Raw genomic sequence first — 27,208 nt, 5'->3', positions numbered from 1 at the left:
TTCCCTCCCTTCACTGAGATTAGAGCATCTAGTGTGAAGTCACTGTGCTTCTGAATTTTTCATTATCTTCACTTACATTTGTTATTGTTTTTCTTTCCTGATTTCAGAAAAATTTTTCCAAGGCCCCTCCTTCGATCCCCAATTTCCTCTCTCTTCTATCTTCAAATATTACTTCTGAAGCTGCCCTTTCCCCTCAGCCTCTAAATTTTGTTTCCCAATTTATTTTGTTGTATTTCTTTTCAGTGTTCCAGCACTCATTTATGCACCACACCCAGTGCTTGAAACCCAGAGACATCCTCTTGACTGCTCTCTCTTCCAGAGACTCTCTTCAGTGTCTACTTCAAGAAATGTTGAACTCCCAAACCCCTGAGGTTCAAGTCCCTCTAAATATGGTTGAAAAAAATTTCCCAACTTTATCTTCTACTGCTCTTCAGATCACATTTTCTAGATCTATCAGCTTATTTGTTACTCTCTACCCTATGCCCCAGACTGCCTGAATTTTTCCACATTTGTACCTTAATACATATATATGTATATATATATGCAAAGTATATATATATATATATATGCAAAAATATATATATTTTTTCTTCTGCCTTCTCTGTCCATTAAATCTTACTTATACCTCAGAGTAAATCTTACATTGCACCTCTCCCTCCCAGAATACTTACACAAGATCTGCCACAAAATGAAATTTCTGTCTTCCATGGGTATCAACCTATTTCTATGCAAGAGCAAACAACCCCCAAATCTCAGGGGCTTAAAGTTTCATACCCTCATTGCATATATATTGTGTATCCCTTCATTCTAGGACCCAGCCTAAAGGATCAACCCAATCTGGGTTACTCTTTTGGCTGACAGAAAGAACAAGTGAGCTGAGAGAAACTCACAATGACTCTTGCATCTTTTGCTTGGAGGCAGCACACCTCTGGTTCTCTTACATTCCATTGGCCAAAGAATATCACATGGCCAAGTCCAAAGTCATGGGAATGAAGATGTCTAATCATCTTCCAGGGAAAGGAGAAGTACATAATTGCAAATCTGATCTCATGGTACTTTACTTGTATCTTTACGAGAGCATGAAGCACAGTACCTCTTATTTCACTTTTATTTGAGGTAAGAAATAAGTTTTGATCATTATTGTATCTCTCATACTTGTCTTATATATGAGATACTGAAATATTTAGAGACTTTAAAATACTCTAAGTTGCTTAATATAGAACACCTAATTTCATTTTTCAATAAAACTTCTTTGTATTGGGCAAGTATTGCATTCAATAAATATTTATTGAGCACTGATTATAATTAATTTCCTCTTAAAAAAAAAAAAAAGAGCCCCAAGTGGTCATATAGAGTGAATTTGATTGACTCCCTAGTAGGCTTTTCACTAAGGGAATAGTAGCAGTCAGGGTTTTCAAGCACAATGAGACTTTGTACAGGATATCAAGCACCTACAAAATCATAGGCTAGTGCTAGTAGTTGTAAACCACCATCAGACTTCTGATTTCAAAGACACACCACCACAAGTGAAAATCAGATAGTATCAGAAGGCTGATACTGTTGTCGCCTCTACTGCTAAAACAATCGCTTCCCATTCTCACTGAGCTGAGTACCACACACTGAAATGCTGCATCCAGCTAAAAACTTCAGGCCTCAGTAGTACAGAATGACCTCTGCTCCTCTTCCACCTTCCACAAGTATATCTCATTGTGAAAATATGTTCACTTCCAGAACACTAGGTGCAAGGGAGTCAAATAAATGTCGCTTTTGGTTTTTGAGCTAAGTGTGTTTTAGAAAGGTAGATGCATGGATGGGAGCATTATGCTGAGTGCCTCATGTCATAGGCAGCACCTACATGAGGCTAGCTGTACCCTCTCGCACAGGAGTCATGGAACTTTATCTCCCATCCACACTCTGATGTTTGGGATAATTGCTTAATATTTCATCATGAACATGGAGACTGACTTCATAGCATTGCTGTATGAAATATTTGGTCATATTAAAGCACAGAAAATAGGTGGTAACTAGTGTCATTTATTAAAATGCTGTTTAAGTTGAGTGCTGTTGGGTCTGTTTAGGGACTTCGACTAAATTCTGAAGTAAGATGGGACTCCGAAAATAGCCCTCATCTACCAGCATGAATCAAGGATAATGTGATGGTAGAAGACAAGAAGATAAAAGAGGGAACATGAAAATCAAGAAATTGGGTATTAACTGAAGTACATGACAAGCTTCAACTACTCCTAGAAGATATGATGCTGAGACTTGTCTGGCTATGTAAGAAAATAGAAGTCTATGAAGGAAGGTCTTTGATTTCTCAAACTTCCTCTCTAAAAGATGGAACCTGGGGTGAGAACTAGAGTTTGCAAGCTGAATAATATAGATAGAAAGCAACCTCTCAGGTCTTTCCTTTGGAATATTCCCTGAAATTACGATTCACTTCAAAAAATATGTTTAATATTGAAATACTAAGCCAGTATTGAAAGAAATTCTATATCAAAAAATATCCCTTATCACACAACTACCTTTATTTTTTCATGTCCCACTTTGGTCTTGTCATGTGTATATTTATTCCTTCAATTATTGTGCTCCTTCTAGGAGCCAGACACTGGTCTGAGTGCTGGTATACCATGGTGAACAGGAAGGAGACAGCATGTATCCTCATGGAAGTTATATTCCAGTGGGAGAGTGAGATCATGAACAAGTAATAAATAAAATAAGAGCAGGATGTGTCAAGGTGCTCTGCAGAAACAAAGGGATGCAGGGGACCACTTTATTTAGGAAGGTCTGGGAAGGCCTCTCTGAAAATGGTTACAATCTCAATGTGTATACACATATAGGTACTGAGAAACCAAACTTCTTCTTTTTTTTTTTTTAAACATCAATTTATATGCCTTTTTATTTATCTTTAAAGTGTATGAGTCGGGGCGCCTGGGTGGCTCAGTGGATTAAGCCGCTGCCTTCGGCTCAGGTCATGATCTCAGGGTCCTGGGATCGAGCCCCACATTGGACTCTCTGCTCTGTGGGAAGCCTGCTTCCTCCTCTCTCTCTGCCTGCCTCTCTGCCTACTTGTGATCTCTGTCAAATAAATAAATAAAATCTTTAAAAAAAAAGTAATAAAGTGTATGAGTCATATATATTGGAAGCTAAGTAAATATTTAGTATATACTTTTTGTTTTCTTTTCTTTTCAGCGTAACAGTATTCATTGTTTTTTCACCACACCCAGTGCTCCATGCAATACGTGCCCTCCATAATACCCACTACCTGGCTCCCCCAACCTCCCAACCCCGCCCCTTCAAAACCCTCAGATTGTTTTTCAGAGTCCATAGTCTCTCATGGTTCACCTCCCCTTCCAATTTCCCTCAACTCCCTTCTCCTCTCCATCTCCCCTTGTCCTCCATGCTATTTGTTATGCTCCACAAATAAGTGAAACCATATGATAATTGACTCTCTCTGCCTGACTTATTTCACTCAGCATAATCTCTTCCAGTCCCGTCCATGTTGCTACAAAAGTTGGGTATTCATCCTTTCTGATGGAGGCATAATACTCCATAGTGTATATGGACCACATCTTCCTTATCCATTCGTCCGTTGTAGGGCATCTTGGTTCTTTTCACAGTTTGGCGACTGTGGCCATTGCTGCTATAAACATTGGGGTACAGATGGCCCTTCTTTTCACTACATCTGTATCTTTGGGGTAAATACCCAGGAGTGCAATGGCAGGGTCATAGGGAATCTCTATTTTTAATTTCTTGAGGAATCTCCACACTGTTTTCCAACAGCTTGCATTCCCACCAACAGTGTAAGAGGGTTCCCCTTTCTCCACATCCTCTCCAACACATGTTGTTTCCTGTCTTGCTAATTTTGGCCATTCTGACTGGTGTAAGGTGGTATCTCAATGTGGTTTTAATTTGAATCTCCCTGATGGCTAGTGATGATGAACATGTTTTCATGTGTCTGATAGCCATTTGTATGTCTTCTTTGGAGAAGCATCTGTTCATATCTTCTGCCCATTTTTTAATATGATTGTCTGTTTTGTGTGTGTTGAGTTTGAGGAGTTCTTTATAGATCCTGGATATCAACCTTTGTTCTGTACTGTCATTTGCAAATATCTTCTCCCATTCCGTGGGTTGCCTCTTTGTTTTGTTGACTCTTTCCTTTGCTGTGCAGAAGCTTTTGCTCTTGATGAAGTCCCAAAAGTTCATCTTCGCTTTTGTTTCCTTTGCCTTTGGAGACGTATCTTTAAAGAAGTTGCTGTGGCTGATATCAAAGAGGCTACTGCCTATGTTCTCCTCTAGGATTCTGATGGATTCCTGTCTCATGTTGAGGTCTTTTATCTATTTTGAATTTATCTTTGTGTATGGTCGAGTTTCATTCTTCTACATATAGCTGTCCAGTTTTCCCAGCACCATTTATTGAAGAGACTGTCTTTCTTCCACTGTATATTTTTTCCTGGGAGACCAAACTTCTATACTGAATTAGATAATGCTTTGGATATTGGTTACAATTTATTTCTTTCTCCTAAAATAGTATTACTATGTCCTGGTTATTTAGGACTTCAGGCTTAACTCCAGTTTTAGGTAACAGGCAAGAAGATATATACTTACACTTTATTACAATTTGTCATACATGCAATTAATCTATATTTTATCTACTTAAAATATGGATGTTTCAATGTAGCATTCATGTGATATAAATAAAAACACATAAATAATGTAAAATTGTGTATTGTAGGATTTTACTAGAAGAGCTTAATAGCATGTAAAACATCATGCATGCCAAGGACCAGACACTCATTAATTGCTCTTCATCTAGTTTTCTGTATTTTATACACATCCTTATTATACCACCTATCATACTGACTTTCAGCTATTTATATACACCTCTTCGTTTCTCATTACATAGTACATAGAATGATAATGATTACTATTTGTTGAATTCACGCCTTTTGGTTTCCCTCAGATTGAAAGTAACCATCACAATTTGTTATCCATCCATCCCTCATACCCAATATCTCAACAGGGAAGCTTAATGGAAGCCCAGGAGCATGCACATAGACATTTCTTCCTCTCTAGTCATGTGGAGACAAGAATGCCAGGAGACAGACACTTCATAGCAAACTGATGTTCATTTATGTTGCAAGTGATTGTGATGAATGTAAAAAGAAAGTGGGAAGATTTTCCTAGCTTGTACTAGAAAAATGACAGAACTCAAGACATGGGATAGTCAAAGTGAAAGTCAGAGAGGTAGGCTTTGCTTCAAGTTTCTCTGGAGTTTCACGAACTAAACTGTGTTCCACATAAAGAGCCTAATTAGTAACCATTCTCTTTTCTCAGGCTACTAGTCAGTGTTCTGCAAATATGTTTTTCATCATCATTACTTAAAGAATCTAACTCCTAAAGACATCTCAGTAGTAAGTACTTTGAGGAGAGCAGAAAATTAATCTTAAGCACCTATCACTTGTGGTTACTAAATGACTCAAGGCAAAAGCCCAGCCCAGTCTGGTTCTCAAAGTTTCACATGTAGCAGGATCACCTGAAGAGCTTATGAAAGCACGGATTGCTTCCCCTACCGCTGAGATTCTGATTTAGTAGATCTTAATTGGGGCCCAAGAATTCACATTTCTAACAAATATCCCAAGTGATGCTAATTCTCCTTGACTAGGGACCACATTATGAGAACCACTTACCTCACTCATCTCCTGTGCTAGTCTCCAGGCAGGATCATGTAGGTCGGCATGCCTTCTCATAAACTCTTCCTACCATTCCTGTCTAATGGGATGGGATGCCAGATGATGACTGCAACAATGCCCAGGCATGCTACACCTAAAAAAACAAAGAGATGAAGTTATGAAAAAAGGGAAGTGAGGAAAGATATACATTTAGTTGGAACGGAAGCAAAAAACAGATATCCCACACATTCTACAATACCAAAATTTATACTCTCTCAAGGATAGGGCATGCCTTCTTTAGAGTACCTCTACAAGGACTTAAAACTATCTAATTCACAAAAGTTCTTTTTTTTTAATATTCTTTTAAAATTTAAATTAAATTAGCCAAGGTATACTACATCATTAGTATTTTACATAATGTTCAATGATTCATTAGTTAAATATTATATCCAATGCTCACCATATCACATGCCCTAAAAAGTTCTCTTTGAATCCTCTCAATAGCACACTGTCCTTACCCAAATTTACTGATAATCCTTCCTTCCCATCCCTTCTATTGTTCCATGTAAAGACAATGCTGAATGGTTTGCAGTCATAACATTAATGATAAAGATAACCTTAGACATACATTTGATTTTCACAACTCAGTGTCAACTGGCCACACTTTGTGTTTTGAGATTAAAATGAAATTGGCTCAAATCTCTTGTTCATATAGTCTGGGAAATACTCTGAGCCTCCCAATGTCCCCATGGATTTCACTGGGTTATGTTTTTGCTTAGTCACCTCTAGCTACCATTTTCTCTTCAACTCAATTCTAGATCTCACTCACTCCTTACTTCTTGAATTTGACCCTTTAGCTGCACTGTTTAATCGCCCAAATGGGAAACATAATTATTATATGGTTTCATTCATACGTGAAACATAAGGAATAGTGCCAAGGACCACAGAGGAAGGGAGGGAAAACTGGAAAGAAATCAGAGAGGGAGTCAAATCATGAGAGATTCTGGACTCAGGAAACAAACTGAGGGTTACATAAGGGAGGGATGTGGGGAGATGAGGTAACCTCACGATGGGTATTAAGGAGGGCATGTGTGGTGATGAGCACTGAGTGTTAATACACAACTACTGAGTCGTTGAACACTACATCAAAAACTAATGACGTACTATATGCTGGCTAACTGAACCTAATAATATAAATAAATTAATTTAATTTAATTTTTAAAAAAAGGAAATACAGCTGTTGAACCCATATTTCCTCTCAAACATTTTTTATTCAAAGCTCTTTTGTATTGTGGACTCCGCTGAAGAGTTGTAGATAATAGTAGGAGATTCCACAACTTCCTAACATAAACTTAAAATTGAATATTAGGTATCTATTTTTTAAGTGAAATGGTCATTAACATGGAAAAAAGATAAGGGAAGGTGTGGAGCCACACATAGATAAAGCCACTCCTTTGAAATCTATTAATGCTTGGAATTGTCTTAACTCTTAGATTCATTCATTCATTCAACAAATATTTATTGAAAAACCACTATGTCACAGGTACTGTGAAAAACATTGCAGGTACAGTAACTAATAAGACAGGATAGTGTTGGAGATAGACAAATGAGAAGGTTAATACTGTGGAATGTCCTAGGTTCATATTCCATAAGACAAGTTGAACCCAGGAAAAGAGAGCTTCCCGGAGGTAGTAACCTCTAAGCTGTTATCTGAAGGATGAGTTGGAATGACCCAGGTGAAGAGGGAAGTATAGACAGAAATGTGACTGGAGAGTTGCACAAGGACCAGATAATAAAAGTCCTGAAAGATCATGCTAAGGATTTGTTCTTTCACATGTATAGTGTGAATCCTAGTGCCTAGCATATAATAAGTTCTCAGTAAATTTTACCCTGTATTATTTATTTTGGGGTAAAAGGAAGTCAATGAAAGACTTTTTTTTCAATGAAGGATTTTAAGTAGTGTATATGTGTCAGGTGAGATGTATTGACATAGTAGTTGCGTTTTGCAAGCTCCCTTGACTACAAGGAGGAAAACAGATTGTAGAGGATTAACATTAGAAGTAGTGAGGCAGGGGCGCCTGGGTGGCTCAGTGGGTTAAGCTGAGGGGGTTAAGTCTCAGGTCATGATCTCAGGGTCCTGGGATCGAGCCCCACATGGGGCTCTCTGCTCGGCAGGGAGCCTGCTTCCCCTTCTCTCTGCCTGACTCTGCCTACTTGTGATCTCTCTCTCTCTCAAATAAATGAACAAAATCTTTCCTCCCACTTGTGTTCTCTCTCTTACTGTGTCTTTCTCTGTCAAATAAATAAATAATATCTTAAAAAAAAAAAAAAGAAGTAGTGAGGCAGTGTAGGAGCCTGATGGAGTAAGCTGATAAAATATGAGGGTAGCTGGAGTGGAAGAGTGGCAACATAGAAAGGGGGAGTGGTAAAGTGGTACAGATGGCTATAGGTTGAAGAAAACAGTAGTGTCAGGGATGACGTCGAGTTTCCTAGTGGAGCAAATGAGTGTTGGTACCATTCCCCAAAATAGGGAATACTAGAGAAAAGGGAGGGCAAGGAAATAGGGAAAAATGATGTTTTCTATTTTTGAAATGTCCAGCTAAGTGCCCATGGGACATGTAGGCAGCTGGGCACAGGCTGAAACTAATGAGAAAATCTGAACCAGAAATGTAACTTTTGGAAGTTGGCAGCCTTTAGAAAGTAATTAAATCCATGGGAGTGGATGAAATCACCCTTAGAGGATAAGAAGAGAAAACCTTGAGGAAGAAGAGAGGAATAAGAGTTGTTGAGCAAAATCAGAACTCCAGAGAAGTAGGAAACAACACAGAGAGTGCATGTTATGGAAGCCAAGGGAGGAAAATATTTCAAAAACAGAGTATCTCCAATTTTGTTGGAAATGCAAATAAGATTAAGAATTTAAAAATTCTCTTTGCTCTACCACTTTCCCAGTCTTATTGAACCTACTATTTGCCTTCTTAGAAATCTCATGCCCTTCAAACTCTATTAGCATTTTTTTTACTTATTCTTGACCTTATTTGCTTCCTTAAATCTTAAATCTCATCATCAATCATTTTAACATCACTTTCATTGTTGGTCAAGTTTTAAATCTGTTCATGATCAACAACTTAATATAGCCCTGTCTTCTGTTTATTATCTTTTTTCTCTCCCTATTTTCACTTCTTCTCAACATCTATAACATTCTCCATAGTACCTATTTCAAATATTTTCCACTTTCCTCAAAGCAGGAATCCCTAACCCTCAGACTTAATGAATAATATCACCTCCTATTTACCAGGAAGATCTACTGATGAGAACTCTCTTGGAAACATCCCTTCACACTTTAAAACTTCTCTTCCCTTCTCCAGTTACTTCCCTCCTCCTATATTCAAAACGTAAAGTCTTCTTTTCCAGATCTAACTTACATGTGACCTTAACTCCTGCACACCAGTCATCCCTGACATGTCTCTAAAGATTGTGTTTTCCTCTCCTCTGGCCATTGCCTTCCAGACAATAAACAAATCCAAGTCTTCTGTGGCAAACCAACTCTAGGATGGTCCCTATAATCCCCACTTCCTGGTATTCATGACCTTGTGTGTTCCCTACTGTTAAGTGTGGATGGGACCTGCTTTGTAACAATTAGGAAATAGTGAACGTGACAGGATGTACATGATTACATGTATATGATTAAAATACATAATGTCTGTCTCGTAAGGACATTCATTCCCTCTTGCTGGCTTTGAGAAAGCAAGTGCATGCAGGGAAGTCTCATGCGGCAAGGAACTGAGTGCTGCTAAAACATATGAAAGCCTGGAAATGTCCCTTCCCCAGCTGAGCATTAGATGAGACCTCAGCCCCAAATGATTCTTTAATTGCAGCTTTGTGAAATCTTCATGGCAGAGGATCAACTTGGCCATGCCTAGATTCCTGATCCACAGAAACTGTGAAATCAGAATAGTCATGGTTTTAGGCTGTAAGTTTGAGGTCATACTGGTACACAGTACTACATAATTTATACACTCATCTGTATCCTAAGAAAGCCCTTCCCTAAAATGCCTGCACTCTCAAACAACCACCATCATTCTCTTTTCCCCTTTATTATAATATTTCTTGAAATGTAAATAGTGTATATTAGCTATATCTACCTTCTCATCATCCACCCTGTGGCAAACTAAGAACGGTTTCAAATTCTTGGCCACTTCTCCCATTGAGAAGTAAAGTCTATTTCTCCAACCCCTGAATCTGGCCTTTGAATCCAGCTGGCCTTGTGGCTTGCTTTTACTATAAGAATATGGTTGAAATAATGTTAAATTCAGAGACAGAGATCTATAGCTCTTTTAGGTACTTGAGATATATCTCCTTATAATCCCACTGCCATGCTGTGAGAAACCCAGGTCTCATGGATAAACTCTACATATTTTACTGGATAACCAGTACTCTTTGGCCAACAGCCAGCACTCAATGCCATTCACTGTCATGTGAGTGAGCCACTTTGGATATTTCTGGCCAATCAAACCCCAAGAACTGCAGACTCCCAGGCCCCAGTCAACACAAGGTGGAGCTGAAGAACCACCCGGCTGAGCCAAATCAATACACGGAAATGTGAGAAACAATATAGCATGCTCTTATTTTAAAACTTTGTGTCAGGAGTTTTTGTTAATCAGCAACAGATCAACACAGAGCTTTTTATCTTTACTTCTCTGGTGAAGTAATTCCTTTAAAGATCAACATTGACCTCAGTCTCAAAGTTCAGTGACCTTTCCTTTATCTTTTCCCTTCTTGACAGCTCCAAGGTAATAAAGTTCTAATGAAATTCTTCCCTTTTCTTTCTGTGATATATCCTAGGACTCGATTTCTTCTCCATATGCCCTAAATACAGATGTTCCCCAAGGTACTATACTTAAACATTTCTCTCTAAACCCTCTTCCCTGTTAGTTTCATCCAATCACATTGTTTTATTTTATTTTTTTTTTAAAAGATTTTATTTATTTATTTGAGAGAGATTTATTGAGAGAGATCACAAGCAGGCAGAGAGGCAGGCAGAGAGAGAGGAGGAAGCAGGCTCCCCGCCAAGCAGAGAGCCCGATGCGGGGCTCAATCCCAGGACTCCGAGTTCATGACCTGAGCCGAAGGCAGAAGCTTAACCCACTGAGCCACCCAGGCGCCCCTGTTTTAAATATCACCTCTATGCAGATAATGTTCAAATCCTTTAAAAGGCATAATGATTAAAAGTTCAAGGTTTGGAAATGGGCCAGATGGGGCTTTAATCCTGAATCTGCCAATTACTAGCCATGTGACATTGAAGTGAACCACTGAAGTGGTTTAACATTTCTAAACCTCCATTTTCTCCCCTCTTAAATCTGAATAGCATCTTGCTCATAGGAATGTCACTTGAGTCTGCCACAGAATAAGCACTCAGCAAATCAGTGTCTTCCAATATTTCACAATTTTTCATACCACTGCAGACATAAACAAAATAATAATGTTTGTATGCACCCTGGGATAAATGGAGACAGCTGCTCAGGTCAAAGACAATTGGCTCAAGGGCTCTGGCCTCTCCATCCCCCCAACCCTTCTCCATGCTGTAGCCCTTCTCCAGGGGGTGATCAATACTTGGGCCCATTATTGGCACACCAGTGGGAAGCTTTACAGTAAATGGGAGCAATTATTATCCTTCTCTCTGGGCATGATCTCTCTCCGGGCCCTCTCTACTGGATTCCGCCTCCACTCCAAAAACCAGATGGTGTTTCTCAAAGTGAGGTCCCCTAGTCAGCAGCACAGCATTACCTGGGAACTTGTTAGAAATGCAAATTTCTAACCCAACCCATACCTACTGAATCAGCAATTCTGGGGATGGACCCAGCAATGTGTATTTTAACAAATTCTACAGTGATTCTAATACAGACTAAAATTTGAGAACAAATGACTAGTGGTGATTTCAACTTGTAGTAGCCAAACCTACTTCTCTCTCTTGGCTCCCAATTTGGGTTAATTAGCTCCACTACCCTCTCAGCGACCTGGATCCAAAACCTCAGATTCATTTTTTTTTTTTAATTTTTTTTTTCAGTGTTCCAAGATTCATTGTTTATGCACCACACCCTGACCTGCCTTCTATATCTAGCTGGTCACCAATCCTGTCTTTGCCTCCAGTAACATTATTTGCATCTTTTTCTCCTCTCTGTTCCTATCACCATGCCCCTTTGAGGTGGAGCTGACCTATTTCTCCCAAACCAATTCACTTAAAATCCAATTTGCCTTGACTAATTTAATGAAGAGTCAGTTAGGATAACACAAATTTAATTTAAAAATTACATTAAGATTAAATTAATATTTAATTAAATGTTAATGAAAATACAACTAAAATATAATTAATTATAATTATATATTAACATTTTAAAATTATAGGTAAATATATTAAGTAAAAATTGAATTAATTTTAATTTAAAAATTAATTTTATACAATCAAATCTGCCCATTCTTTTTTTTTTTTTTTTAAGATTTAACTTATTTGTCAGAGAGAAAGAGAGAACAAGCAGGATGAGGGGCAGAGGGAGAAGCAGGCTCCCTGCTAAGCAAGGAGCCCAATGTTGGTCTTGATCCCAGGACCCTGGGATCATGACTTGAACCAAAGGCAGATGCTTAACCAACACAGCCACCCAGGGGTCCCTCCAATTCTTTTCTTCAAGACTTCTACGGCCACTTCTAAGTTTACTGTGTCCTCTCCCAATGTTTGATAAAATTTAATTCTATTTTTCTAGTTCTTCTATACTTTAATTTTCTCACATGTAACTCAAATTCTCTGAAGTTTGTTTTTGTTTTTGGTATAAAGTCAAGGTCAAATTACTTGCCCACTTACTGCACAAAAGGGAAAGGCTCCTCATTTACAAGTTTAAGTTCTTAGCCACTTACATTTTATTCCCCTCCAGGCCAAGCATAAATATCAAAGAAGATAACCAGGATGTGTAAAGTGCTGTGGTTGCTGTTTTACAAGTGAGTGGTTGTTCCACTTTCTACATTTGACGGACTTTCCCTGACAGATCTTTCTTTCTTTCTTTCTTTAAGATTTTACTTATTTATTTGACACAGAGAGAGAGAGAGAGAGAGAGATCTAGAGAGGGAACAAAGCAGGGGGAGTGAGAGAGGGAGAAGCAGGCTTGCCTGGGAGCCTGATGCAGGGCTTGGTCCCAGGAACCCAGGACTACGACCTGAGCTGAAGGCAGACTGTTTAACAACTGAGCCACCCAGGCATCCCGGACCTTCCTTTCCTATTAGTGGCTTAAAATGGGCTTGTTTACTAGAAACTAAGGCAGAAGTGTCCATGGACAGATCAGCTTGAAAATCCTTAAAAGCTCAAAAATTAGTGTTAGGAAGTTAAAACTTCTGCATCTTCCCTTTCTTTGAGGCAGTTTCTCTCCCTGGCCCAGGGAAGGAGGTAGAAGGAAAAGGGGGTGGAGTAGAAATCACTACAAGAGGAAATGCCAGGCCCACCCCTTCTTCCCCAATAGATTGCATAAAGGAGGAAGCAGGGATTGGGGAAACAAGGGTCAGACAAATGTGTGATACTGCTCCCTTCCAGATGATTCCCTGAAGGGGAGCAGTATCACAGAGAGAGGGGAAAGCTAAAAAAAAAGCAGTGCAGAGTGGTCCCAGACAACATACACAGCTACACCTGAATGAAAGGATCAGGACCACCTCCTTTGAGGAGGAGAGACTGAGTCACCACCCAGGAGCTGCCCTCAGCTCCTGTGTGACATGAGGTAAAGTTCTTTCATACCCCAGGATGGAGAGGAAGGCTACTTAATTGAGAGTAGTGGGCCTGAGCTGGGAGGCATGGAGGGGAAAGATGACCCTGCTGAAGAGGATTCGGATGGCTTACTGGAAATGCAGCTGAGACTCAGAGCAGCCACTAGTGCTCGCAGAATCAGCAGGACTGCCCAGACCTGATGAAGCCAAGAGGAAACCAGAAGTTCCTCGCTTTGCCTCATGGGCACTGGCAGAAGGCCCTGGAGCAGGCAAGGCCAGTAGTCCCCCATGGATACCAGCAAGGCTCCAGAGGACAACGAGAGGGTCTACACTAGAAACCCCTTCCCATTTGCCTCCATGTCACACCCCTGGTCCCTATATATCCAGGGAGGATAAGAAGAAGAAAGAAGACATCTGAAAGTCTGAACAATTCCCAAGAGAGTGAGTCACCTAAAAAAGACCACTGAAACCTACAGACACAGAGGGACCGATTAAAAGGGCTGACTGTGGCCCCTGCTTTCCCTGCCTATCACCACACAGCAGTGTGAGGATTGAGGAGGAAAATTAGATTATGGAAAATAAAGAACTGGGGCGCCTGGGTGGCTCAGTGGGTTAATCCTCTGCCTTTGGCTCAGGTCATGGTCTCAGGGTCCTGGGATCAAGCCCCACATTGGCCTCTCTGTTCAGCAGGGAGCCTGCTTACTTCCCTCTATCTTTCTGCCTACTTGTAATCTCTCTTTCTGTCAATGGATAAATAAAATATTTAAAAAAAAAAACAAACTGTATTTTCTTTGCACATCTGAGCAGTAAGTACATGTAAATTAGCAATTCCCTTTACATAATAAAAATAGAAAATGCATCTAAAAATTGTAAAAATGCAGAAAGGTCTGGAAACTTCCTACCATAAATGAACTATCTATTCTCTCCCTATAAAATGTGCTGACTTGCTTAAATTAATTTCTATTTCTTAAATAATCAATAAATTATTCATATATTTATATAGATAATTATACAAATAATTTAATAAATAAAAATTAATACTTATAAAATATGTGTAATGTATGGAATATAGTGACTCAACAAAACCCACATACCCACAGCCTTATTTTTTTTATTTGTTTCAGGGGTAGAATTTAGTGATTTGTCAGTTGCATACAACATCCAGTGCTCATTACATCAAGTGCCCTCCTTAATGCCTATCACCCAATTAACCCTTTCCTCCACCCACCTCCCCTCCACCTTCTGTTTGTTTTCTGTAGTTAAGAGTCTCTTTTATGGTTTGGCTCTCTTTCTTTTTCCCCACTATGTTCATCTGTTTTGTTTCTTAAATTCCACAGGTGAGTGAAATAATATGGCATTTATCTTTCTCTGGCTGACTTACTTTGCTTAGCATAATATTCTATCTCTACCCCTGTCATTGCAAATGGCAAGATTTCATTTTTTTGATGGCTGAGTAATAGTCCCTTCCGCACGCGTGCGAGTGTGTGTGTGTGTGTGTGTGTGTGTGTATACAGCCCCTTTATACATTCATGAGATGATGGACACTTGGGCTCTTTCCATAGTTTGTTTATTGTGGACATTGCTGCTATAAACATTGGGATGCATGTACACCCTCATATCACTGTTTGTATCTTTGGGATAAATACCCAGTAGTGGAATTGCTGGGTTGTAGGGTAGCTCTATTTTAACTTTTTGAGGAACCTACATACTGTTTTCCAGAATGACTGCACCAGTTTATACTCCTACCAACAGTAAGAGGGTTCCCCTTTCTTGCCATCCTTGCCCCTGGGCCTATTTATAAAAAAGGACACTCCCCTAACTCTGATGCCCCGCCCAGTCATCCTTCCCCAGTCCTACCTCCCTTGCTCCCCCAAGGAACAAGGGTTCTGGGTTCTGCATTCATCATTCCTTTGTTTTTCTTAATAGTTTTTTTACCACATATGTTTGTTTAATAATACATGGTTCAGTTTTGTAGGTTTTTTTAACTTTATATAGATACAGAGTTGTATGTATTCTTTGGGGAACTTTTTTGGGGTCACCATTTTGTTCAAATGTTTCCATGCAGCTGTAAGTATTGAGGAAGAAAAGGTTCTCCTTACCCTCTTAGGGTCCCTACCTACATCTGAAGATTACGTTGACAAAGCCAGATTGACAGGAGAAATGCATAGATTTATTTAATATAAGTTTTATGTGACATGGGAGGCTTCATAAGAAAATGGAGACCCAAAGGAACAGACTTGTGTATTTTCAGACTTGGTTTGATGAAGAGTGTGTAGTCATGGAGGAATAAGACAGGTTGATGAATATGAAGTCAGAGTAGTAAACTGGGGGAAACTTAATAAGGCTTTTATTTTTTAATTCTTCTTGGCAAACTTCTGTCTTCAGAGATAAGATGTGACTTTTCTCCAGCTAAAGGTAGGCAGGGTCCCTCTGGGGTTTTAAAACCTGTTTAAGGGAAGAAAGGGGAGGCAGGAGGAGGACAGAGTGACCTTCCTGCTTCTACTGTTTCCTTAAACTCCTTCAGCCTAAAACATTCAGCTTAAAATTGAATATTAGGATATTCAATATGTCAAGATGCCATATTTGGAGGTAGCATGTCCTAAGCCTCATCATCAGTAACTGAAAGTCATTCATTTCCCCTGCTGTTTAGTCTCTCAGTGCATCATACCAAATTTATTCATCTACATTTGGGCTGTTCCAGTCATTTGTTATTAACAACAGTGCTGCTCTGTGTATGTCTTGGGGTTCATGATCCAAGAGATTCTCTAAAGTGTATTCCTAGGCAGGGACAGCTTATGGTATGAAACCTGGGCAGTCATACAGGGCCCTGGGCACAGAAGGACGCTGCACTTGGTTTCAAGCTCTACCATCTCCATCTTGAATTCTCAATTTCTGAAAAAGGGGCTCTTCACTTTCATCCCGCACCAAGCCTCACAAAAATGTCATTGGTCCGATACCTAGAGCGGACTTTCTCGGTCAGAGTGCCAAGTTTAGTAGACTATAGGCCCTGTTGTTAAATATGCAAATGGTTTTCCAAAGGTGTTAAACACATTTGTGTTCCCATCAGCTGGGGAGGAAAGTCGTTGTTTCCTTGCCCACACTTACTGCCAAATATTTTAATTTTTGTCAGTGTGAAGGGTATGAAATGCATTTCATTGTATTATTTTTAATTAGACTTTTTATTTTGAGATAATTGTAGATTCACGTGCAGTTGTTAGAAACAGTATAGAGAAATTGCTTGAGCTCTCCACTCAGGCTTCCCAAGGCAACATTCTGAAAAACTTCAGTATATTATTACAACCAGGACACAGACAGATACAATCCCTTGATCCTATTCAGATTTCCCCAATTTTACTTGTTCTCATTTGTGTGAGTGTGTATTTAGTTCTGTACAATTTTTTCACGTATGTAAGTTTGTATATCCACTACCACAGAAAAGTTAAAGAACATTTCCATCATCACAAGGATCCCAGGCTGCCCTATTTAACCATACCCACCTACCTCCCACCTCCCACCTATTCCTTTACCATTCCCACTCCCATCCCTAACTCCTGACAGCTGGAGTTATCGATTTCTATCATTGTTTTTCATTTCAAGAATGTTATATAAGTGGGATCACACAGTATACAGTCTTTTGGGATTTGCTATGTTTTGCTCAGCATAATTCTGTTGACATCCACCCAGGTTACTGCATGTATCAATAGTTTGTCCATTTTATGCATTAGTAGTAGCACATAATATGGATGTACCATGGTTTATTTAACCATTTACCCATTTTAGGAGATCGGGGGTTGTTTTCAGTTTGGTGTTATTACAAATAGAGCTGCTATTAATATGATGCATAGTTTTTTGTGTTTTTTGTGTTTTTTTTTTTTTTTTAATAAACTCTCATTGTACTTTTAAGATGGATTGCTTTGAAAACTCAAGTTAGGGCACCTGGGTGGCTCAGTGGGTTAAGCTGCTGCCTTCGGCTCGGGTCATGATCTCAGGGTCCTGGAATCGAGTCCCATATTGGGCTCTCTGCTCGGCAGGGAGCCTGCTTCCTCCTCTCTCTCTCTCTCTCTGCCTGCCTCTATGCCTATTTGTGATCTCTCTCTGTCAAATAAATAAATAAAATCTTTAAAAAGAAAAGAAAAGAAAACTCAAGTTATACATTTTTTTCATTTGTGTATAGGCTATTGAGGTTTTCTCTTCTCTGAAATGTCTTTTGCCTGTTGATATTTTTGGTCATTTACTTTTTTCATTTTGATTCATAGGAATTCTTTATAAATTCAGAATACTATTCCTTTGTCAGTATAATGGGTTACAAATACCTCCCAGTTTGTCTTTTGTCCCTCAGGTGTCTTTGGATGAACATAAATTTTAAATTTTAATTTGGTCAGATTTATCACTCTTACCCTTTTAGTTTTACTCTTTGTGTTCTATTTAAGAAATTATTCCTTACCCCAAAGTCTTAAAGATGACTAACACAGTTTCCTAAAATTTTACTTTTGCCTTTCATATTTAAGTCTTTCATCCACCTGGAATTTGATTTGCGTGACCGATGTTAGATAGGGGTCCAATAACATTTTTTGAACATGAATATCCAACTGTCCTAAGACTATTTATTGAAAAGTCTATTCTTCCCCCTAGTGATCTGCAAAGCTGTCTCTTTCATGTATTAAGTGTCCCTATATTTTTGGTTCTGTTTCTGAATTTTCTTCACTCCTCAGCAAAGAATGAGAAAGTTTCCTCTGCATTCCCCTAGGGCCTGGGAGTAGGGTGAGACAGGGCAGCTTTATTTCTAGTACCCTCTTAAATGAAGGCTGTGGTCCTTCAAGATCTTAGTTTTATGCAAATGATAGAATTATCTCTTTATGGAACCCCTGCCTTTAGAGGGTTCTGAGTTGTATTCTTTCTTCCATGCCTCAGGAGGCTCCTGCAGTTTTGCAAATGCTCTTCACATGAAAGCCAACTTCAGTGGTCCACTTACCCATCCATGTACCTGCCTTGGTCTACCTTCTTGCCAGTTTAATTTTTTATAAATTTTTTTCCCTTCTTTCCTGGCTATTTTCACAGGGGTGTCAGTCAGGGTTATCTACTCTGCCATTCTTCAAGAAAGAGAAAATATTAAATGTCAAGACAAACTGACAGGTTAATTGACTTTAAGAGAACTAGATTTTTGGCAAATTGACTTAAGAGGCCCCACATCAATTCCTTGTTACTCTCATCCGGAATAGTTTGAAAGCCTCCAAACTCATCTCCCAGTCTCTAATCTTACCAGTCCAACCCATTTTACCCACTGCTGTCAGATTAACCTCTTCAGAACTAATTTCTTAATAAGCTACGCCCCTCTCCTCTACCCTGTCCTCTCCCTTGGCTGTCCAGCTACTGAACAGTTCCAATAGGGCTTCATTACTTCCAAAAGAAAGACTATGCGCCTCAGCCCAGCCTTTGGAATTCCAATCTCTAGCGATGTCCTCCATTCCAACAGTGCTGTGTAGGCAGAACAGCCCCCCCAACCATGCCCATGCCCCAGCCTCTAGAGCCTGTCAATCTATTACCTTCCATGGTAAATGGGACTTTGCAGATGTGATTGGAGGTAGGAACTTTAGGTAAGGAGATTATCGTAGATTATCTGGTAGCCCCAAACTTATTACATGAGCCTTAAAAACAGAGAACTTTCTCCAACTAGAGGTAAGAGAGATAAGTGGAAAGGGAGGGGAGAGAGACAGGAAGTATAACAAGGACTCAACCCTTCACTGCCAGCTTTGCCCAATAAAAAGGACCATGAACAGGGAATGTGAGCAGCCCCTAGAAGCTGGAACTGACCTTCAGCTGACAATAGTCAGCCAAGAAACAGGGACCTCAATCATATAGATACATGGAGCCAAATTCTACCAATGACCCGAATGAGGCTGGAAGCAGATTCTTACCCAGAGGGGAAGATCAGGGCCCAGGCCAGCCAGCTCCTTGATTTTGGCCTTGTGAAACCCAGAGCTGAAAAACCCATCAAGCACACCCAGATTTCTGACCTAAAAAACTGTGAGATAATAAATTGTGGTTGTTTAAAATAAAGTTTGTGCTAATTTGTCACAGCAACAATAGAAAATTCCCTCTCAGTGGGAAGAACTCTACAGTCAGGCATATGTGTTCAATCCTCTCTTACTTATTTATCAGCTATTCAACCTCTCTGAGCTTTTGTTTCCTCGTCATTGGAAAAGGATTGTGAATTCTTGGTAGCTTAGCTCACAGGGGTTCTGGGGGGGGGGGGATTCTGTGTAATAACTTACATAAAATGTCTCATATATTTGCAAGATTTGCAATGAATAGCATCCCCACACATACCCTTTCCCATAAGACAAGGCCTTTGTCTTGCCTCTTACACACTGAAATCTTCACGTCTAAGGGCTGCCCATTCTCCAAGTCCCTGCTGGAATATCACCTCTCACACAAAGCTGTCAATCACCAACCACAAGTAATGTCTTTCTCCTTGAATGAAATCTTGCAGCATACCATCTTTATCTCTCTAGGTCAGAAAAAAATTAGAGCTCAGGCCTCTTCTTTCTGTAGAATCTCAGGACATAACAGAAAGGAAATGCAGAACTTTAAAAGTTCCTATTAGCACTCTTTCCTTTCATGACAGCTCTGAGAGCATAAGAGAGATGCCACCCACTGCCCCAAAGAAAGTACTCTACTAATTCTCTGAATCCCACTCATTGCTTCCCAGGACAAAACTGTATATTAAGATTGGGAAGTGCTGTGGACTGAATTGTGTCCCCTCAAAATTCAAATGTCAAAGCTTTAACCCCCAGTACCTCAGAATGTGACTGTATTTGAAGACAGGGTCTTTAAAGTGATGACTAATTAAAATGAGCTGATCCAATCTGCATGATGCTCTTGTGAGAAGAGGAAATTTGGACACACGAAGAATGAGGCACCAGGATGCATGCACAGAGGAGACCATGTCCTCATGGGGAGAAGACATCCATTTGCTAAGAGAGAAGCCTCCGAAAAAAGCAAGTCTGCCAACACCTTGATCTTGGAATTCTAGCCTTCCGAACCATGAGAAATACATTTCTGTTGTTCAAGCCATCCAATTTGTGGTATTTTGTTATGACAGCCCTAGCAGACTAACACAGGAAGAATAAAACTGTGCAATAGACTTCTGATAATTGGTAATTACCCAGTCATGGCCAAAGTTTGGCTTTGTTTAGAGTAAGTTTTACATTTTAGGACTTACATTTTTAAATATACTATGTATATTATGAAAATAGATCTTCAAGTTCCATCATGAAGATTCTAGAGTAATACTCCAGAATGAAACATGAATCTACATAACCAAGGAGTGTTTAAATCACTCCCTTTGCAGAATCGAATTCTAGTCCAAAATGCAAGAGAAAGGACTAAATTAAAGCTGAGATATTCCACAATTCTTTAAGAAATTCCTTTCTGTCAGAACCAGATCATTGATCATTTAGTAATTGCCTGTGACTGGCAATGTCTCGGAGGAGGCTATGGGTGTTCCTGTGGGAAGAGCTCTATTATTCTAACAATGAAAATTAGTGAATAGTCCCTCCTACGTCTCCATATGGTGAATGAAGAGCTCCCACCTGACATCTGCCCTCCAACATGTTTACAATCATGTTCACGAGTTTCTTCCCAAAAGCATGTGTTGTTATTAGGCATATGTTTATCATGCATTGTTCCTAGTTTCTGTACGTTTTACAACCCTTGATTAAATTGACAGCAATGTCTGAAGGTGGGTGGGAAAAAATGAAAGAGAAAAAGAGAGAGAAAAGACTTCACCTGGAACCACAGTTATTGTGCTTTTACAGCTGCAGTTTTACAGGGTTTTTTTAAAAAGATTTTATTTATTTATTTTTATTTATTTATTGTAGAGAGAGAGAGCGAGCAAGCGTGCAAGCTAGTGGGGGTGGAGCTGAGGAGGAGGAGGAGAAGGGGAGGAAGAGTGAGGGGTTAAGAATCTCAAGCTGGGGCGCCTGGGTGACTCAGTGGGTTAAAGCCTCTGTCTTCAGCTCAGGTCATGATTCCAGGGTCCTGGTATTGAGCCCTACATCAGGGTATCTGCTCAGCAGGGAGCCTGCTTCCCTTCCTCTCTCTCGGGCTGCCTCTCTGCCTACCTATGATCTCTGTCTGTCAAATGAATAAATAAAATCTTTAAAAAAAAAAAAAGAATCTCAAGCTGACTCAACACGGAGCACAGAACCTGACACAGGGCTCCATCTCACCACCCTGAGTTCATGACCTGAGTTGAAACCAAGAGTCAGACAACTAATCCACCTGGGGGCCCCTCCTGTTCCATGTTTTATCACAAACTACCAAAGGGGGCAGCCATGTTGCTGTCCTTTCTAATATACTGGTACAAACAGCAAATGACCTATTAATAGCATACTTTCCTCTCCAAACCATCCTCTTTCTCTCTCTCTTCCCACATTATTAGTATAAAAGAATTTACCTGAATGCACAATTGCTAAATTATGCTCAAGTTATTATACATACTCTTTATCTCCTTGGAGAGATTATAATAAGCTCCTGGGAACAAGAACCATGATCTCTTGTTTACTGTTGAACCCCAGTGACAAGCACAGTGCCTGGTACGGAGGAGGCAGGTAATAAATACTTGCTTAATGAATGAAATCCAGGTCCCAAGAAAAATATCACGAGAGCAGAGGAGTGCTCTAACAAATCACCTTCCATCCTACTTATTTGTTTCTATAGGTCCAGTCTGAATTCTCTTGGACTCTATAAATACTTGATTCTAAATATGCATACTTTGAGCAGAATCAAATCCAGTCTCTTCCTGACTTTCTAATGGCAAAGTCTGGCCCAAACCAATATTTGTTTCCTCCTCTTTTCCTTCATTTGTGACCCATCCGATGCCTGGGAAGAACTTCTCTTCTCTGCCTTTTCAAAAGCTTAATGGACTGTTCTTAGGCTACTACAGTGAGAAGGGTATGGATTCAGGAGATGCTGGCAGTAAAATCAAGAGGCCTTCTTGAAAGACCAGATACTGTGAATGAGAGTAGAAAAAAGGAGGAATTTAGGGTGAATCCGATTTTTTAGCCTAAGCAATTGGGTACTATTAACCCATACAAGAAAGACTTGGGGATATGGAGGTTTAAAATAGAGGCTGGAGGGGCACTTAGGTGGCTCAGTCCATTAAGCTTTTGACTCTTGGTTTCCACTCAAGTCATGATTTAAGGTTTGTGAGATCAAGACCCAGGTCTGGCTCCATGCTTAGCATGGAGTCTCCTTGAGATTATCTGCCTTTCCTTCTCCCTCAGCCCCTACCCCAGCTCTCTCTTTAAAAAATAAATCTTAAAAAAAATAAATAGGGATACCTGCATGGCTTAGTCAGTTAAGCATCTGCCATCGGTTCTGGTCATGATCCTTGGGCCAGGGATCGTATCAGGCTCCTTGCTCAATGGGGAGCCTGCTTCTCCATTTGCCTGCTCCTCTCCCTGCTTATGCACTCTCTCTCTCTCACTGTATCGCTGACAAATAAGTAAATATATATCTTTAAAAAATAAAAATAATTAAATGAATGAATGAATGAATAAATAAATAAATAAATGGGGGTTGGATATGGAGACCCCTGTTTTGGACATGTTATTGTTAAGGTTACTTTTAGACATTCAGTGAAGCCCATGTAGGAAGATCAATTAAGTCACCATGGCTTATCTTAGAAGCCAGAAGCCATTTCGTTTTAGGAGCATGGACATCTCATAAGAAGGAATGCTACTTTGGTTGGGATCAAAAGCATACGATCCTAGAGTCTAGGTTTTTACCCCTCTATCATAGCCATTTACTATACAATTTATTATATGTATATTTCCACCCCTACCTATACACAGCATACATAGGAAGAAGCTAGAAAGAATTACACAGTCTATCTTGAGGCTTGTTTTAATATTCTCTTACTCTCTAGGACCATGGCCTTGGGAACTTTCACTAATAAACTATTTCTTTTATTAGTCTCTGAAGTTACCTGAACCCTTTGTACTACACTGCCAAACCTCTTTCATGTTTGAGGAGAGTAGGTGGTGGTATCATGCTTAGATCAGATTCAAAAAGTTTTTTAAAAAGCAAATATTCAATTTCTTATATAATGTTATTCTTTTTGTGAATAATTCCTTTGAGAACCACATGGGAAGAGGCATCCTCTAGCTAAATACCATCAAATAATATCCAGTTCCTAACCTCATTCTAGAAAAAAACCCAATACTACTTTCATATAAAATTATACTATTTTCATATATATATATACATATATATATGTATATATATATATGATAGCTAAAAGCCATAAAAAAACAAGGTATTAAATCATGCTTATAGTGGAGCTACCTGAAAAATAATTTTAAAAGAGCTTTATGATTTTTTTAATGACTTAGCTATCAATTCAGGCTCTGGGAAATAACCACAAGCATACCTGTCATTGTGAGATAGCCTAACAAACCTCTGTAAAAATATCAACCATTAATTCACTAAGACAAAAAAACCGAGAACAGAAAATGCCAAAGCAAGCATATGCACTATTTTCTTCATTATTGATGGACATTAGATGTTAACAGGCATTCTCATGGATTCCATAAATGTATATCCTTATGTAAGCACCTATATCAATATTTTAAAAAATATTTTATTTATTTATTTGAGAGAGAGAGAGAGAGAGAGATCACAGTGGCAGAGGGAAAGGGAGAAGCAGACTCACTGCTGAGCAGAGAGCTGGACGTGTAGCTCAATCCCAGGATCCCAAGATCATGACTTGAGCCGAAGGCAGACGTTAACTGACTGAGCCACCCAGGTGCCCCTATATCAATATTTTTCATACCCACTTTATCTTTCCCCAGGCTCTACCAGATGATTTGATGAGCACAGTATTCGGGGGTGGGGGGGGCGGGGAAGTAGGCACCAAAGGAGGTGCAGTGCCTTCCTCAACAAGAATCCATTCGTTTCCTCACACTGGCAGTTGTGCAGGAACTCCACATTGTATCTCAAGACACTAGAGCATTTTCTATTTTAAAGCCTGAGAAAGATCTATTTGGCATAAAACCTCACAGGAGTGAGATTGGCCTTCCTTATCTGCTTTCCCTCTTCCTGACATATCTCAGACCTGATCAGAACACAAGGCAGCACTTTTCTTGTGACCTGGATGCTGATACTCCAACCTGGTACCCTGAGGCTCTGCAAAGACTTAAGTGCTTTGAGGCTAGTCTTTGTGGCTTAGCCTTAACCTAGCCTGATTTTGAACTTTACCTTTCCCAGTCCACTGAGATTTTTCTCCTTTTCTATTATCAGTCATTGGTCAAAATGTGTTGTATCCTTTATTTCTCGCTAAACATGGCATTTCCCTCTCAGTATTTAAATTGTTGAGGAATTCACTCAATAGCATCAAAGTTTAAGGCATGGATATACAAGAAGATACACGTTGCTCCCTCCCACCTTCCCCATGGGTCACCAAAATGCCTCTCTGTGCACTAATTTTTTAAAAAGATAATTTCTGAGATCTTGCATGACTTCAAACTAAAGCCTACTTCAGTGGAAGAAGGACAATTAAGAGCTTCTGTGTGTTTGTGGTTTTAATATTTACATCTCAGCTGTGCAGGATGAAGGGTAGGTGTAAGACAGAAAGCAAAGCAATGCTCAGCCCTACTTTTCCTTGTTGTTTTATAGCTCGTCAGGAGGCAGTGTGTATGCCAAGCCCATCTCTTTTACTTTCCACCCTCTTAACTACAAATAACTTCCCTAAAAGCCAGCCTTGTCTTGCAGGTGTTACACAATGTTGTTTTTAATGTAATTTATGTGGAAGGATAATTATGCAGTGGCCATCAACTTTGCCTCACGATCATTCATCATTGCTGAGTATTTGTTGGTGATAATGTGCCACTGAAGACATATGGGGTTTCTGTTCCAATAAATAAGAAGGATTTATGAAAGTTTGTCCCTGACTTTGATGAAGCAGAGGTCTAAATGCCATCATAACAGAAATGCAGGCCACATTTTTTAAAGTTATCCCAGGGGAAAACAAACCAAACATGTAACAGCAACTCTTAAAAAATCTCTGAGCATTTAGGCTATAAATATTAATAGTATCTTCTACTTGTATAAACACTTTCTTATTCATTGTTTCATTTATTTTCCACAATACCCTTGTAATAAAAAGAAGAAAGCTATTACTCTTTTTTTCTATTTTCCAGATCGAACAACGATTGTTCAAGAGCCCACAGTCATATGGGTGGTAAGTGGCCTGGGCTTGAACCTAGGTATAGCACTTTCTCAATATATTGTTAATAATGTGCTGTCCTTCGAATATAAGGCCAAGGTCTTTGTGTTGCTTTTGCCAGTAATTGTGACAGGTAAACATGACATAAACATTCTGGAGCCCAGTCATCTTGTGTCTAGTGATGCACATTGCTTAATAAGCCAATCTCAGTTGGGGGTTCTGTTTATAAATGTGAACTAGACTGTTTTATTTAATTGGCCTATGTGGAGATCAAAATTGTGATCTTGATTACACTAGCCCCACCTTAATTCAGAATATTTTTTCCAGTTGCTGAAAGAGCTTTATAGGTGTTCTATAAACACTCTTGCTATGATGTGAACTTCAACAAAAACAAAAATACGAGCTCTGACCAGAATGGATACACATGGTACTCCACTGGTCATAGTAATTATTAAATTTTTGTTCTATTCTGTGGATATTGGGGACCTAATGGTACTACACCCTTCTCTTGTCATCATCCATATTAGACAAAGAAGTATTTTACAACCATTCTGCCCATTTGATTCATCCACAGGGAGGATGTACTGATTTGGAGTGCTCTTAAAAGAATGGTAATGAATGGAATTGGAACAATTTATGCTCACCCAGATTACATACCAGAGATTCACCTCCCAGGATAGTGCTTTTATAGTTTCCTACTGTTATGCATTTCTTCTCTCCAGATAGTGCAACAGGTTATCGTGTGCATTCCATTTTAACCTTAATTATTGGTCTTCAACTCTTCCCTATTTTTTACATAAGAACTACATTATTTGGATATTATTTTCCCATCCTGGAACCAATCATTAAGGAGGAAATATGTGGATTCTAACGATAAGCTTTCAGCTGCTGTTTTCAACAAATTGAGGGTTGCTGGAAGGGTTGGGGAATGGGCAAAATGGGTGAAGGGGAGAAGGAGATATGGGCTTCCAATCATGAAATAAATAAGTCCCAGGGATGAAAGGTACCGCACACAGTATACAGTCAGTGGTATTGTAATAGCATCATATGGTGACAGATGGTAGCTACACTTGTGGTAAGGATAGCATAGCGTAAAAACTTGAATTACTATGTTATAAACTGTGCTTAAACTAATATAATATTGTATGTCAACTATACTTTTTAAAAGGTTCCTTATTAATACCAATTTTTTGAATCTAGAAGGGGTTACTCTTATGTATCTTTGTGGTTCATATAACTTATTTTAAACAAATAAATAAAGTAGACCACTCTGTCCAAAAACCTTGAAATTTAAAACATGTAGCAGCCAGAGGCTGCTTCATCCCTAGGGGGTGGATCAAGCTTTGAAAACAGTTACACTGAAGAAAAAGGTGCATTCGTTTCTATTCCATTTTTCAAATGTCGATACAAATATGATTCAGTCATACATAAACTAAAAAACACAAAAATCTTCCAGGGTTTCAAGAACAGAAGTCGAGGTTTAAAGTTTCTCACGACTGTTTCACCAGGTTGTTGTTGTTTTTTTCTGACAATGGGACAATACTTGAAAATATCTCATTTGACTCCT

Source organism: Mustela putorius, unplaced genomic scaffold, assembly GCF_011764305.1.
Source record: "Mustela putorius furo isolate JIRA1106 unplaced genomic scaffold, ASM1176430v1.1 tig00000242_pilon_pilon_pilon, whole genome shotgun sequence".
Classification (NCBI taxonomy): Eukaryota; Metazoa; Chordata; class Mammalia; order Carnivora; family Mustelidae; genus Mustela; species Mustela putorius.
The sequence above is the reverse complement of the archived record's forward strand: the minus strand, read 5'-3'. Positions refer to the sequence as shown.